Here is a 16,852-nt window from a genome sequence, read left to right as displayed (position 1 = left end):
CCTGCCTGATGGTAGGTAAGGGATTAGGATGTGACCACGTCTATCTTTGTCTAGGTCAGTAATGCAGATCAACAGGGGCTTCACACCATGAACAGAAGGAAGATGTGGCCCTAACTGAAGATTTCCCAAAGAGGAGCTTTAAATGATACAATAAACGTTGGCCAAAGCCCAACTGCGATGCATCAGTACAGCAGCAGGGGAGAGAGAAGCAAAGGGGATCGAACCGCGTTCAGTGCGAAGGCAAGTACCCATTTGTACTGACTGAACTGCTGTACTCCCGTCCCTCCACAGGGACCCGGACAAAATGGATGGAGCTAAAGGACTTCGCAGGAGCCATTGCCTTTTTGTCTCTGGTACACAAAGTGCATTTGGTGCGTGTCATGGGCAATGACAGCAGTAGGTGATCAGGTTATTGGATGACAGACCTGGTCACACAGGTCTAGTGAGATTCTTCCCTTGCGTGCTGTGCACGCTAAGGCGGAGAGTGTTTGGGTCCCTATTGTATGTACACAAAGGCAGACTGTTGTCTGCAAGTGGGACATTTGGGCTCAGAGTGTAATTCTGGACTATGTTTTTCTCCTTGGGATATTTCTGAACTGCAGTCAGCATGCTCCCCACTAGAAAGTGACATGTCGGAGCCACCCTCTCTTGTTGAAAACTTGGTAAAACGTCTGTACAATATTACGGTCACCAAAATATGTCTAAAACTAATTGGTTGCATGTGGGATAGATTGCTTTAATATAAAGAACTGAATGCACTGAAGACCTGCCAGAGGTTATGGAAAAGATCAAAGGAGGTCAGATAAAAGGCCAAATGTAGCTTTAGTGAGAGCAGTTGTGATTGTATGCACTTCAGTGGCAAGGCTCCTGCCAGCTGCCGTGGCTGTGATCTTTCATCGGGTGCACGTAGGCAGGCCTCATCGCCAGGGCCCGCACTTGACAGCCGTGTCCATCCTTGCATGTTAACATTACGTCCCAGGCAGCTGCATGGTTTGGTCTTCAACAGAGCCAGCAATTCAGTGCAAGAGCTCAAATGTTTCAGTCCTCTGGGAAGTAAAAATGTCACTTGGGACATTTATAAATTAAATATCTTAAACAATTGTCAGAAACCCCATAAAACAGTCAAGAAAGAGGCACCAACCTTCCTGGTAGCACTGCCACCCTCCCATTTCCCCATTGATGGTAACCACTGCAGAGCTGTTGCCATCACTTTGTTCCCACACTCAATAGCCCCACTTTAAGGCCAGGAATTCACTGTACTGCAAAGAGAAGACATTGCAGTGCATGTTGAAAAACAAGCCCCCTGGGTGCAGAGCCCTCAGGGCTTTGCACAATATCTCACTTACCTTCATAGCCTGCTCAGATGTAATTGTGTGGTGCAGCTCCATAGTACTATTATATCAGATATAAAACAGTTTTGGAAATAGACTTAGTGGAATTCTCATAGTATGTTTGCATTAACATGAGATATATTTCAAGCCCCCCCAAATGCCATGAACTTACTTTTCCAATCAGTTAATTGTATCAGCTGTTCTTTGTTGGTTTGTTGCTGTCTCAAAGCATCCAGAACAGCTGTAATCAGTGTTTAAAAGCAGAGAGTGTTGCTGAACCTGGAGCAAGGACAATTTCAGTGCAGAGCTTCAGCAAATATCACGAAGTAAGATCAAGGCATCAGCCCCTGCGGAGGCCACAGCCAGGAGAGACTCCTGCTCTGCAGGGTTGCTCATTACACAGTCAACAGCTCATACTGCATCAAGTAACCTTTTATGAGGCTCAGCCTATGAGATGGGAGATGCAAGATACAGCTTACTAGACAATACAAGATGGTGCTATTTGGCACATGAAGGTCCGACTCTGAGACTTGGGCTCGATTTCCACTTAAAAATGTTGTGGGCATAGCTATACTGGTCAGGAAGGAGAAAGGCAGTGTGCTTTTGAGCAATGCAATTACATTGGCAAGAACCCTTGTGCAAACAACTGCACTCACAGGTGAGTCTCCTTCCTTGTGTTGTGTGCTGCCGCAGCAAATGCTTGGGTTGGTCTGAGGTGACCATCCCTCAGGAGCGCTCTCCAGCCTGGCTTACCCAGCAAGTCCCTTCCAGGTTGATGCTTTCAAGCTTATCAAGGTTTTGCCAGCTAGGGGAAGGCAAGGAAGAAGGGCTGCATCTCAGGGCTGTAGTGTCACTGAGTAACCTCATGAGGGAGTTTACCTGAGCCTCCTCTTTCTCCTCGCCAGCAGACCCAGGTAAGGCTGAAAAGAGCGAGGTGCACGGTGGAACATCACAACCTTGCCAGGAGTCAAGTTTGCCCTGCACCGGGTTTCCAAAGGCTTTTGGAGCACTTCCAACGTGTGTGAAAGCCTCTGTGCCTGGCTTGGACAGTTCAGGGCTGGTCTTCCCTGATGGGCTCCTAATGAATTATCCTCTCCTATTACATGTACGAGGAACTCTTGAGATAAACACAAGCCCTGTAATTATGGTGCTTGTGTTAGCAAATTAGACCAAGCTGAGCCAAAGGGTCTTACCAAGGTATTAGATGCTGCTGCGTTATACGCTTTTTTTCAAAAACTACCCAACAGGAGAGAACTCTGCCACCGTCACAAAGTGAAAAGCTTGGCAGTGTGCTGGGAGGGCAGCTACCTTGTCTGAGTGTCTAGATCCCTGTCCAAAAATTGCTGTCCGTAGGAATAAAGATTCAATGGCTGAGGACCCTTAAACACAGGCCCCCGACTGAATTTATGAGCGCATTTTAAAGCCTTTCATTTCTTCAAATAACAGTGTGTATTTAGACACCTGTAAAAAGGTTTTGCCCACTTGGCACTCGCCTGCCCAAAGCGGCTCATTAAGGACTTGCCTTGATGCCCTGGCAGAGGCTAGCCTGGTGCTGAGCACTCCAAAATTGCCTCTTTAGCTCCAATTCTGTTTGTTTTATCGTCTTTACAGAGCAAGCCATTTAAAAGCCACCTTCTGAAGGGCTGTGTACTAAAAACTACCAAACACTTGATGGTGCTAAGTGGTGACTCAAATTGGTGTTATTTTTCTCCTATGAGCCACTCAGCGAAGCAGAGCCAGCGTGACTGGAGCGTTCCTCCGACCTGCGCATGTGACTTTGAATTGCTTCAGCGTTCTTGGAGTAGGGCAGAGACGTAGGTGCCTCGTAAGCGGTGAGAAAGAAGTCCATTATGAGCAGAAGCCATGAATTATAGTCAGCCCTTTTGTTAATTAATGCTTCATTACTTAGTGCTAATTTAGCAAATGAGTGCCATAATAGTTTAATCAAGGCTAGAGAGAGGAGAAGGTGTACAATATCAGTGGGGATCGACTGTTATGTATGTGGGGCTGGGGGCTGCTGCCTTGTAGGGGTAAGGTGCAGCTTGGCCATTCAGCAGCGTCCTGCCAGGGCTGGTGCGAGTGTTCTTGCATTGCCCAACGTTGCCAACGTTGCCACTAGTCAGCCAAGCGGCTGCAGCTTGCCGCTGTGGGAAGTTGCCGCTCTCATCAAATCCCTGAAGGCAGGGTATTTTGGGCTTCACTGTGAGCAAAGAGATCCTGATACGCTGGTGTTCATATAAAGCATATTGAAGAAGCTGGCAGAAGCCTGTCAGAGAGGGGGAGACTCTCGCTCTTAGTGGTGGAGACAGAGGAGGCCAAGCCATCTACCATGAAATATGTGTCTGCAGTGTCCCCTTGCAAATGTACGGTGAATAAGAGTAAAACCCTTTCAGAGCCTGTAATGGCAGCAGCAGAGTGGCCTGGTGATATTTTTCCAGCTTCTACTTGCTGCCATTGTTTTCCTGCATCCAGCCTGTGTGTGCCCTTGACAAAACACCGGATTCCCCCCTGCTTCCAGACAAGAAGTTTAAGTGCAACAAGCAATGGCCTTTTTCTGTTGGGGTGCTGCCTGCTTAGTAAAGAGAGTGAACTCTCTGCCCAGGAGCTTAGATGCCTACTCTCAGAAAATGTGAAAACCTTCCCATGTTTTTGCGGTTCTCAGGGGTACCAAGCAAGGGAGCTATGCGCTGAGCTTGCACCTTTGGCTACCGTTGCCTGTAGCCTGGCCCAGGCCCTTCCAAGAGATGCATCTCCTCCAGTGCCCATCGCACCAAGTCCAATTGAGCCCCGGCGCTTTCACCTAACACATTTTTGAGTTTTCATCCTGAAACATTATCGCAACTAAGAGCTATTCGGTTGACCCTGTGTGTATCTCATGTACTGCTGCAAACTACAGTTAAACTAAGAAATTACCGACTGAAATAGTGGTCCAAAGGAAGCAGCAATTATGTATCTATTGTCTGACTGCTGCTTTTTTGCAGCGGAGATGACTCCTTGACATTAGGCCTATGGAGTCTGCCCGTTAATAGTAGTTTTAAATGGTCAAGAGGTTACAGCAGTAAGGAATGTTAGTAAAAATGTCTCTGTGGAGTTTAAACAACCAGTATTTTAGGCAGGACTTGGTGGGTTACTGTCCCTGCACAAACAACTAGAATGTGAGAGTTTGGGCTGGGAAATACTTAAACTGTTTGGAAAAACTTGTTTTGTGCAGCTTGAGAGTGTCCCTGGAGGCTGTGGCCCAATGCCATGACTCCTGGTAAAGGCTGGGCTGCAGTAACAATGAAGCTTTTATGGGGAAGCTGGAGTACAATCAGAAACTTTTTGGTCCCGAGGGATTATGGGGAGGGGAGTTCCTGGGTTCAAGATGTCTGGCACATTATGCACATTTCCACCAGGATTTGGGGGTGTTCTGTGGCATGCAAGGTATGCAAATTGCCAAATGTGTTTTCAATTTTGCTGTGTTGTTCTGTGTTTGTTGGGTGATCGTTTTCTCTTTAGTGTAGCTATAAGAGAGGATGGGTTCATAATGTGAGAGGACAAGTCCGGTTGTCTCCCAAGCAGTAGTGACCTATGAAGAGCTTGTATTTCTGATTCTCTAGCATATTCCTGACTGGGTGGCTAGAGAAAGCAATCAATCCTGGGTTATTAGTTAATTAAACATCCTCCAGTAAGAAGTGTCCTGAAGTGAAAGGTATTGTTGAATGATTCCATTCCTTACCGAAGTGATCAGAACGTGTGCACAGAAACTATCTTGTTTCATGCGGCTATTACTTAACCATAATCTTTTGCATGCTTTATATAGCAGATGTCAGCAAGAGGTCTAGCAAGTTATTGAAGTATCCACTCAGTCAGCAGCATAGTGTCAATTCAGACTTTCTTAGAAGGCATCACACTGCTGCAAATTAGTTGGAAGGCTTTGTTTGCTACAGGACAGAAGGCATTTCCTGTTAGACGTAGGTTTCCGTTACAGATGGCATTAAATGAAAGAAGAAAACATGGCTGGATGGACCCAAAGAATCACCTTTCTTACATGCTAAGGAAGAGATAAGGGTGCATTTGTGAAGCGTGTGGGCTGAACTAGCACTGCCAGGATGTATCTGTTCTGGGAATACTAAATTTGATCCAATGCCTGTTGCAAATCATTTAGAAGGGTCCTACTGGTTTCAGTAGACTGGAAGGGACTGTCCAGAGGCCGAGGAGCTGCTAACCAGCATCATACAAACAATTAGTTCCTCATTAGGCTGCCTTGCAGCATCGAGGCTGAGTCCCACATGCTCCACGCGCAGGTGAGGGCAGCTAAGGGCCAGCCGAGCTCTGGGGTCTGTTCAGCTCGGCAAGGGGGATGGGCCTCGGCACGAACAGGCTAAGAGGATGGAAGTAAATTTTATTTTATTTTATTTATTTAGATTAAAAAAGTTTGTTACCAAACTGAAACTGCCCAAAGATTCTAGGATTCACCTATTTTTATTGTCACTATCTTTCTATTTTTATTGTCACTATTTTCTGGACCCTGAAGGAGATGGAGCAATGACAGGGGCTGGCTTTGCCACTGCGTTCCCCCTGCTCGGAGCCTCCTTCTCTGCATTTTGCGTGTCTTTCCCCTTCCCTTGCTGTAGTTTCACCTCGGGCCTCCTTTCAGTTTGGAAACACTGAATGACTCTTAATGACAGCGGCACAAACAAAACCCTATAAAGGCAGGGTTTGTGATTTACATGGGGTTAATTACCACAACAAGCATGTTTATTCACTTCACTAATAAATCCTTAAGACAGGAACAAGTACTAGCTTGACCAGATTCATCTGGTGCATATATTTCTCTTATAACCATATTGGTGAAATCTGTATGTGCAGGACACAGAGAGAAAGAGACAAAATATCACCCATCAGTTAGGCAATAGCCCATAACTCATGAGCGGAGTGATCTTCAGACTGCTTAATGGCATCAGCATGTATTTCAATGCTTCTGGTGCAAAATAGACTTTATCATGACTTTTGCTATTTTATTTTTGAAGGAAGTGAGTAGATCATAAATGAGTATTAACTATGGCAGTGTGATATATTGCTCTGACACCTTCTTGCCACAGGAGGAATATGAGGTCAACGTTTGCATCTGCTAAACTATGATGACCTGGTCATTATATTCATGAGGTTAAACCCTGCAGTGACAGGTGCCAGTGCACATCGAGGCCCTGCGGTGGGAAGCTGTGCTCCCACTACCACGGCCCTCGCTCGCTTAAGTAGTACAGATGACAGCAAATGAAAGATTCACACCATGAGCCAGAATAGCCGACTTTTCATCAGCCTGATTAGCAGGAGGGAGAACTGATGTGGAGAAGTGACTGGTGGCTCTGGGAGCCTGTTTTTAGGTGACTGATCACTTGAGCGACATTACGGAGACCAGTATTATTAGTCCCTGTCCCAGCTCAGCTGCATTCTTGCAGGGTGCAAAAGGGTTTCCTTCACGTGTGTAGTGTTGACTGCAGTGTCCTTGGTTTGCTGGAAAAATATTTGTGATTGCTCTGTGCCATACCGACGGGGTCCCACTGCAGTCCCTGAGGAATTTGTGTCAGATAGCGCATTTTGTACTATGCAGAAGGTTTTGTCACCTTGATTTGAAGGAAGTAGTTTGTGTTAATCCTTAAAGGTAATGTGAGACAAGGCGAGCTCTTTGCTTTGGAACATGCGTAGTGCTGTTGATGTACGCAGTAAAGTAAATATAACACACAAAGAGTTCACTGTGGTATTTACACCCACCGCAAATGTATTCACAAAACAGGATTATTTGCAATCCAATAAAATAGTACTGCTTTTAGGCAGAAGCCCTGTGTGTTCAGTGAAGTGCGCTCCTCAACTTTTCTTGCCATTTATCAACCCAACACATTCCTCCTCATTTTTTTAAATGCCTTCCATTAATAGTTAAGAAAAAGCTAGGGAAAACAAACACTCTATTCCTGATTGTTTATTCACCAGTCTCTTAGGAACCATAATTACGTCTCCCAGGAATTGTGTGTTTTATCATACTGTATATCTTAAAGAGCCACTTTAGGTAAAATAACAAGGAGTGCCTTATGAAGGAAAATTGGATTCATTTTAAGACTTTTTTAACCCTCTAAAGAATGGCTCTTTGTTTACTTCTTTTGTGCATGTGGCAACTTGCCCAAGTAAATACTATGCTGCATAAATACCAGAGATTGGTATTTATGATATTACATAAACATACTCTGAATAATGACTCATTGTTGCAGTGAAGAAGAACACAAGCAATATACGTTGCTGTAAATGTGATATTTCTCATCGCAGTATTAAGTGGCACTGAAGCGTTGCAGTACAAAATGATACTGAGATTGGAAAAGAAAAGTGCTATTGGAATGCTTAGCAGATCTGAGTTTGCTAAACAAAACAGAAAACCACCAAACAGGAGCCTAATGAGGATAAGAAACACAGCAGGTTAGTCATCAATACGTAGGGATGGAGAATCACTAGTTAGGGGTTGAATGACAAAAGCTTTATTGCTCTTTAAATTAAGAACTCATCCAATACATTCATACACCCTGGAAATGTCTATTGGCGTTGGGAGTCACAGCAGTGAGCTGAGCCCTCTGGTGCTAACTCCTGTCCTGCAGTTAATACTTGGGTCTGCTTCAGGCAATAGGATGTTGATATCAGTATTTCACTCAGGCAGCCACACTTTCAAGTGATTTTATTTCTCAGAGTCTCACTTTATCCAGCTACAGTTTTGTTAAGTGTTTACCTGCATTTCAAAAAAAAAAAATCTGTGAGTAAAGGGGTTTGTGTGAATGAAAAATCTCGCTGTGCTGTACTCTGCATTACAGCCATTGATGGCTCCCCTGCTACGTGGGGATTCGATCTGAGAAATGAAAATCCCACAGGGAAGATGCGTGTACTTTTCTCTTAAAGTTGCAGAGTGTTAACAAGCTCTTTATTTTTCAAATCCATGTTTGTAGTCTATTCAGTCCAGACAGCAAAAACAAGATACACTAAAATCCTCAAAGGGGCACTGAACCATCCTTTTAAACGGATGATGAAAATTGTCACCCATAATAATGTGATAGCCTAAAAATGTGATTTTCTGAAATCCTCCTCTTCCCGTCAAGCTGCAACAGCCCTTCAGGAGCAATGGTGAAAGCCTGATGGCAGAGCGTGTCTGCAAAGGGCCAGCTGATCCCGCTGGCCAGTTGACGGCAGAGCGTGTCTGCAAACGGCCAGTTGATCCTGCAAATTGATGCAGAGGTTTGGGGGCCTGTGCTGGGGTGCACCTTCTTCATGGCTGCAGGCTTACATGCTGGGGCATAGGGGCAGGCTGCTGTGTTTGCTCTGGTTTATCTTCAGCAGAAGACGTTTCCTCCTTACGTCTGAATAAAGGAGTTCCCCTGTTTTCCTGCTGAAGCGAAGTAGCCCTCCTGCTTGCTCACCTGAGAAGACAGCACTGAATGCTCCCAGCAGGCTCTGCGAAGTCCATGGCTTTATCCTCTGCACTATCACACGGTCGGTAGCTGTTTATTGTGGTTATTAAACTGTACCTTATTCCCCTAATTTGTGTTAGTTCCTGATTTTACTTCTTTAGTTTCAAAACCCACCAAGATTCACCATGTTTAAGCATAGCTGTGTTCTGATGTTATCCTGAGTGCCATGTGCTATTTCATCTTGTGTGGAGGGTCTTGCTGAATAAACGGACCATTCATTGACTTTTTCCCCTTTGTGCTTCACCTTTTTTGCACAGATTAGGAGGGAACACAGGTAATGGGAGAATAGAACAGAGGCTGCTGCTCTGCAGGGAGAAATGTTTAGCTATGATGCATCCTGGATCAGGACCCAAATGCATAGCGTGAGTTTGCTGAGGCTTTGCTAGCAAGCCTGGGAATGACTGTGATGCTTTTTGTGCCATTCAAGATGACAGAAGATTTATGCCTGAGATGTCTGTGAAGACAGCTGCTCAGAGGGCTGCAGATCCAAGCATGAAGTCACACCTTTGAGATATGGTCATATTTCCTATTTTCTCAGAAAAATGGAACAGTAATGTATATCAGCAAAGTTGGTAGAGCAAGAAATGTGGTGAAATATCAAATCCAACCACAGTTCTATTTTTAATTGTTATTAAATCAGTGACGCTGCTTAAAGCCTCCTGCTTTGTTGCGCTTGGTGCAGATCAAACACACATTGGGAAACCATGCCAAGACATCACTCCTTTATTTGGATTTTGAAGCCAGACTAGTTATTTCAAAAAATGTACTGAAACCTGTCCCAGAAAGCTTTAATCTGAATTCTTCCCTCACATTTTTTGGGGTCTGCTATTCCCTCTTCCAGAGAGCCTGAGGGACCAGATGATCGACTAAGCTCAGCACCAAAGTCTGGTAACAAGCAGGCCCCATCCAAGCCCCACAGAAGTCTCGAGTGGACATCTGCGGCTTTGACTCAGGCCCGGAGATACTAGAGAATGTCAAAGGGAACAGAATAAAGCAGCTTGGTGAGCTTTGGGGGTTAGTCCTCATGTCTCTGGAAAGAAACAAACATGTGGATTTTGTTAGGAATTTCTCTGAGAATTGGTTTATGCTCCCAGTCATAGCTGTGTGCCTATGTAATGAAGGGAGAGCAATTCTGAGCTTGCTGGTTTAAACATCCTTTTTCAACATAGTTCGTTGCAAAGCAACTGTGAGTCACCAGTCTCGTCTCTCAAACACTTTTCTGCTCTGTGTAAAAAGGCATTCATATACTTTACATAGGCACAATGATCAGGCTGACAAAGAAGGATAGTACTAGGTAGTTAATTTGCTTATTTATTCATTTAAATGAATATGTGGGTCAAGACATTCTTCTGTGATCTGAAGTGGCTGCCAAACCTCTGATTTGCTTGTAGCTTTTAATCTGTCTTGTCTCATCCCGTTGTTGTGCACAAAAGGATGCAGACACAGTTGCACTGACAATTGCTTTGAAAGTGGCAGCACTCTGTAGCACCTTTTAAAGAGGAAAACAGACAAGAGACTGCATTTCATTACTTTATTTCTGCATAAGTAAACTGCATGCCCATGAAGTCAACACTCACTGTGTTTGCAGAAGCACAGAAGAAAAATACAGTTCTAAGCAATATGCACATATGTGGGCCTAGTCCATACGCAGCACTTACAAATCAGGTTAGGCTTTGTGCTTTTCATAAGTTCAACTATCTAAATAAGGCAATTAGGTTTTTGCTCGTTCCCCTAACTGTATTGCTGCACAAGTGAATGTGCAGGTGACATACTGAAAGAAGATATGGCTGGGAAAAAACCTAGCATGTAGCATTTCTTAAAATGAAATAGCTTAGTAGAGGATCTTATAACTTGAAGATGATAGCATGGCCATTCAGTGGTGCTGCTTCCTTCTGCCACTCCCCACGTATGCAAATAAAACAAATTCTATCTCCCAACTTCACCTATTGTTGTTTGTACAATGACTGGCATTTTTCAAATATCTTTTCTGTTATTTTTCAAAGATCCTTTTATTATTTTTGTTGATCACAAAGCAAAAAAAAAAAAATCCCCAAGCCAGACAATGTCAAGTGTTAGTTAAACTTGTCTGACAGGCAAGAAGTTGGCATCCATTTACCAAAGCAAGATATTCATCTCTTTCCTCAGCTAGCTCGGCATGAGAATTATTGGGATGCCTGTCTGATACAGGGACCCTGAAGAAGATGTATACATCCCCTGCATCTCAGTTATCCTGGGTGGTAAAAACAATTCAGAGTAAAGATTCTCTATTCCGCAGTTGCTATTTATTTATAAAATATTTTAAGATTCTCAAATCAAAGAGGTGTATGGACCACATCCACAAATATATCATGTTAAGTCAAGATGCACATAGCTATAGATGCATGTAAACAAAAAAAAAGCAAAATGATTTCACTGAGCCTGAGTACAGTTCTTCACAATGCTAACTGTAATTATTAAAATTCAAAATTGTGTTTTTATTCTGCAATCAATAAATCACCAGCCCTGTATTATTGCCAGAGGAGCAGAGAATTACCCCAGACAGAAAGTGGAGGCTGGAAAGGAAATGCTGGTTAAGTCAGGAGGCCCTGAGACTGGAAAGCATGTGCATACGAAAACATGGCCAAATAACCTCCTTACCTGAATGCGCAGGGACTATGTCCTTCTTGCCTCCTGCCAAAAGAGTCAGAGGGCAGGAGCGTCACCTTGCCTGCCTCCTTCTGCCGGCAAACGAGGAGAGGCAGGGACGGCACCAGCAAACATGCAGGTTTGTAGTGGCTTCACCCCCTTGTCACCTGCCCAGTTCCAGCTGAGACAGGAGCCGTTTAGCCACAGACACTTTTATGCTCAGCACAGCCCCATTCTGGCCAGTCCCCTCCATCCAGGGGTGCAGACCTACTGTGGGCAGCCACCTTGGTTCCCTTGGGCCTTTAGCCTTTTCTTTCTAGGGGCAGCATGGTGCCTGAACATTGGCACTTGGAGCCTGTATTTCTGTGGGTCCAGATTTGGATGGAGGAACAATTGGGACAGCTACTACTTGTGACTGTTGGATGTCGCTTTTTACATGGCCATGATAGTTTTGTTCAGCTGTAGCAGCCCGTTCTGGTGTCATTGCTCACAAGCACTGGTGATACCCCTTCCTGGGAGAGCGCCCAGCACTGCCTGGTCTCTTCAGGGCACCACCCCAGGTTGCCCCGTCCACCTTATCCACCACAGCTCACCGAAGACTCTTGGCCTTGGCTTAGCATCTGTGTGGTGACCCACTAATGTGTCTTCACTGCATCAGTGTTAGATGTGCCCTCCTTTCAGCCAAATATCTTCTTGGATGTAGGACTCAAAGTGTCTTGGATTGAGCATAGGTGAAATAAAAACACATGGGAGAAGCTTCCTGAGAAAGGGCAGACCAAAGAGTATGTTGTCTGTTGGATGCATATGTACAGCTCTTCCTTGCTTGTAACTGCAGGGTTGCATAGGATGGTGCTCTTCAATTTCCAAGTGCAAACATGCTGAAAAATTACTTTTTCAGCTAGATACTGTGCAGTCTGGTGCAGATCTCTGTACAATGACTTAAGTATGTGTTAGCATAAGACCAAATAAAGGTATATCATCATATACCTTCATGTTCCACAAAAGCTTCAGCATCTTTCAGGATTTGCCCAGTATCTGTGAGGCAGCTCTGGTCAAGCTAGATCACATTTCGATCCTTGATAAGTAATTTGGTAGAATATCTGAAGAAAAGCTTAGTACCAGTGGGAAAGGTATTCAGTAGCTCTACAAAAGATTTTTACACCAGAGATGTGTAAGAGCAGTTTTAGCTGGATAATAAAGTACAGCAATGGCCTAGATTCCTTCACAGTAATATAAAGTTGATATAGCTGAAAATACTAGAACCTACATTCTTTGAACAGCTATACTCTGTAGTTGTATGCTAGAGCTTGCAAGGTCACCAGTATCAGAAGTGTACAATCAACACATTTAGTGTACTTAAGTGTGTTATCTGCAGAGTGTTTTCTGTAAAATCAAGTATATAGAAGAGTTTATCTTAGAGAAAAGAAGATCCCATGGTTCTTGCCACATATCTCTGAGTGAATCACCAACCATTCTAGCTCACTAAAGAGGTCAACTGATGATTTTTTCCTATCTGCAAATGCTCTGAACTCCAGCTGCAGTCTGAAAAAACAGGCACTGTTCTTTCTTTCGGTTGCACTCATGTGCTAATAAAGACTCTGCAGTCAGATTTTTATCTGACAAGATGATTAATTGCTTTGTTGCATGAGGGCAAGTAAAATTCAGGTCCATCTTCCTTCCATCCCTGCATTTAGCTTTCCAGGTAGTAAAGGTTTTTCTTTTTTAAAAACAAAAACAAAAACTTGACTTCTGCAGCTTCGACTTGAAATTGCGGCTTTTGAATAAGTGAGTCCCGTTTTTCCAGCTTATTTCTGTACGTTAGCTACCTTTTTGTAAGAAAACTTAGATCAGCCTCATTAATGATAACATGTGAGTCAGAGACCTGTAAGAGACTAGAAGTGTGATAGCTGCTCTACAACCACAGGCATCCAGCTAGTATTATTTATGTACCGTCAACAATGGGACATGCTCAGACTTGAAGGACTAGTGCTGACCTTCCCTTGCTAATCATTTATACACTCCTTGTTTTGAGTGCTCCACCTTAAGGTTTCTCATGAGTCACTTTCTCTCTGGAGTGAACAAATAGATCCTGAAGAACTCTGTGCACTTCAAGTGTGCAACCTGTCCCCTCATATCGGCATTGTTTGCAGCAACAGAAGCTCTCTAAGTAGCAGTGCTGTTTATTGTGGTCTGACCTCAGAGCTGGAGGACCTGCAGAGAGCTGAGAGGATGGTGGTGCTCAGGTTGTTTTGGGCCTCTCTGAATGCCAGCCCAGCAGACTCATGGGTGCTGGGAGGGAGGGAGGGGTATGGCTCCTTTGCAGTCTCTGGAGACAGTGAAATTGGGTATTCACAGTTCCCCCTCCAAAAAGGGAACCTCAGACGTTCAAATAGATACTTTGACCACAGTCAAAGCTTATTGAAGAAAAATCAAACCCAATTCTATCTCATGAAGATATGTGTGTGTATGTATATATATATATATACATATATATATATATATACACATACATACACATACACACACATAGAGACACACATGCATTTTTTTAAAGTCATTTTTGCTGACTGTACATGACTGAAAGAGCTTAAGCTGACTTGCTAAATGAGCACTTGCAGGCATTTTTTTTATTTGAAGAGAACAATTGATTGTGGATGCATCTATTTCTGGGTTGTCCAGAGCAAAAGACCTCATGCTGGACACTCAGATGCAGAAGGTGCTGCTGATAACCCTTATCCTCTCTGTATTGTTGGATCCATCTGCTAAGTGAGGATCCTCGTGCTGGCATCTCTGCTTCCCTTGCACTGCTTCTAGGAGAAATAAGCAGTAAGTGGTTGTAAATGCTTTGAACATACGAAGGGTATACAAGGGTGAGTATTATGAATAGTATGACTATATTATGGAATACAAGAATGATGAAAGTGCACTGATACTACCATTTATTAGGCATGCAGCAGTTCTTAAACGGGTTGAAGAAGCTTAGGGGAGGAGGCAGAGGTTAAAGGAGAGGGCGTAAGTACAAGATGATGCGAAGAAATGCCATCTCGCCTTTGTCCCTTCTTTACATACCTCTTCTCCGAGGAGGAGTTGCAGGGAAGCAGGGTGGGAGGGAAAGAGGTCCCAACTAGAGGATTTGGAGGTAGCTTTGGGGTGGGCTTGGCTGCATGGGGCCAAGCTTGGCTTGGCTTTGGAAAGGAGGGAGGCTTGATCTCAAATGCTAAGAGAACTGCTGCTCTAATGGTCTCTGATCTAGATCTAATGGGATGTAGCTTCACCACAGCAGTCCCAGGGGAGCAGTGTTCGAAGCAGGACACCATGGGTTGGTCCAGCATGAGGGAGTAACTTAAACTGCAGGGTTTCAATGCAGAGGAGGATGTGGTTCTTCTAATTCCTTCCCTGTCTCCCATTGTTTCCTCCAAGGCGCACACAAAATCTTCCTCTGCTCCTCCCACCCAGCTCAGCTTTTCTCCTCTCTTTAGCTGGGCTTTTATCCTTCCCCTCTTGTAAAGCCAAGTGCTCACCAGTATATACCCACACCCACTGCAGCGGGGAGTTTCACATATTGAGTTAAATTTGCCTCCTTTTGGCTATTTCTCCTTATCTGGGACCCATATGTCAAGCAAAACAGTTGTAAATGGAGTTCATTCATTATAAGCAAAGTGCTTCTGCATGGGTTGGAAGAAGGGAGGGGGCAGAAATGGGCTCCGCAGAAAAGGTGATATTTCACTGCTGTGCCCTCTGGTTATTGTGATGGGTTTGTTCTCATGAATTTACAGAGCCCTGGCACACCACAGCTCCCATAACTGGGAGCCCAGGTTATGGCTCTCCTCCCTACCCAACAAGAAGAGGCCAGGAAGGTTAGGGAGTCATAGGCACACAGGCAGGGACATAAGGGACATGACCTGTCCTGCTATTAGCTTTTAGAGCCAAATTCTCCCTGGCTTCAGAGGACATTTTATGTGTATTTGGAACTGCAGCAAGGTCAGGGTTAGATTGCTTCACATCACCAAAATATGAATTCATACATTCGTCCCAGAGCAAGGCTTGAACTTATTGTCTTGTGCAACAGGAAAATATGGAATAATATTAAAGCTGGGAAGCCAGAGCGCTCTGTGACATCTAGGGAGAGAGTGCCCTGACGACCTGACTGGACAGGCATGCTGAACACGGCTAGAGATTAATTTTTTTTTTTTTTCTGTTACCATCAGCATGATCTTAAAGCTTTTCTTTGCATGCTAAAGATGCCACCTTTGACACTGAGAGGTGCAGTGCAGCAGAGCTACATCTTTTAATGGAAGTTCCCAGGCTACATGCCAGTACTCTGCAAACAGATAAATTTATGATCTTTCAGGTACAAACAGACGTGATTTGTGATCCAGAGGAGGATGTGGTTCTTTCCATTCCTTCTCCCTGTCCCCTTCTAGCCCTCCAAAGCACACATAAGCACAGCCCAATAATGTGATCTTCCCAGGGCTGGTAAATAATATTCCTATGCTAAATTACTTGAGTATCTTTAGAAAAAAATTGTAAAATCCCCACAAGCACAGGCTATTAATCATTCTGTAAAATATAAGGCTAGCTGCATGGGTATAATTCAAGAAGTCCAGCACCTGTAAGGTTCATCTCAAATCTCTGCTACTAAATCTGTGCTCTTTTGTCAAACACTGCAGTTTATTATCTTGTTAACATAGAACAGTTTGTAAACTGGGAAGAATGCCTCTCTCAGAACTTGAAATGTATTTTTGCACACTCATCTTGCACCAAAATGACATTATTCACACTGAAAACAGCCCTGATTTTAAGTTCTTGTACGGTGCTGAAAAAATACCTGAATGACTCCCCATTAGTTTAAGCTCGCATTGGGTACAGCTCTGCAGACAGGTGCAGACAGCCTTGAAGTTGCTTGGCCCATGCACTAAGACGTTTGGACACATGCCGGTTGCATAGCCGTGTTACATCGCACTGTGCCCGAGCCTTGCCATATACACTTAGTAAGACCAGGCAATTGCAGAACAACATTGTTTAGAAACCTCCTTGGGTTTGACAGTGAAGAGCATGAATGCTCTGTGGTCTTGTGGTGCAAGTGACAATATGACCAAGCTCACGTGTACAAAGCCAGCTGCCATCCATGTTGCAATACAAAAAATAAAAAATAAAGGCACATTATGCCCAGCAGGAGCCCCAAGGTGTGCTGGGAACAGGTGTGCCGAACTCAAGGATTTATAATGAAGAAGCAATTCATCGCCCTGTTTTTTGACTGTTTTCTGTCAGCCAGCTCAGAGAGAAGTATTTGTGACGTTCTGGTTGGTCCAATAGTTCGCTGAATTATCTATCATCTGGGACTGCGAACAAGAGAGAGCTTTCTGTATGAGTTTGGTACTATCATTTTGATTTTTTCCCCTGTAGTAATCA

At 44.1% G+C, this 16,852-nt stretch overlaps 1 long non-coding RNA gene across 5 annotated transcripts in view; it reads left to right on the top strand.

Moving 5' to 3' along the window:
* LOC104146375 (uncharacterized) overlaps nucleotides 1-16,852 on the top strand; it is a 196,306-nt gene that overhangs the window by 177,325 nt on the left and 2,129 nt on the right. For 4 of the 5 annotated variants that reach the window (XR_011143161.1, XR_694648.2, XR_694649.2 and 1 more), the window contains one exon: nucleotides 55-8,837. This is a non-coding gene — a long non-coding RNA (uncharacterized lncRNA). The remainder of the gene's footprint in view (nucleotides 1-54; nucleotides 8,838-16,852) is intronic. The other variant, XR_011143163.1, reaches the window with a different exon arrangement.

Source organism: Struthio camelus, chromosome 10 (assembly GCF_040807025.1).
Source record: "Struthio camelus isolate bStrCam1 chromosome 10, bStrCam1.hap1, whole genome shotgun sequence".
In the NCBI taxonomy this organism is placed as follows: domain Eukaryota; kingdom Metazoa; phylum Chordata; class Aves; order Struthioniformes; family Struthionidae; genus Struthio; species Struthio camelus.
Note: the sequence above shows the minus strand (reverse complement) of the source record. Positions and strands in the feature narration are given on the sequence as shown.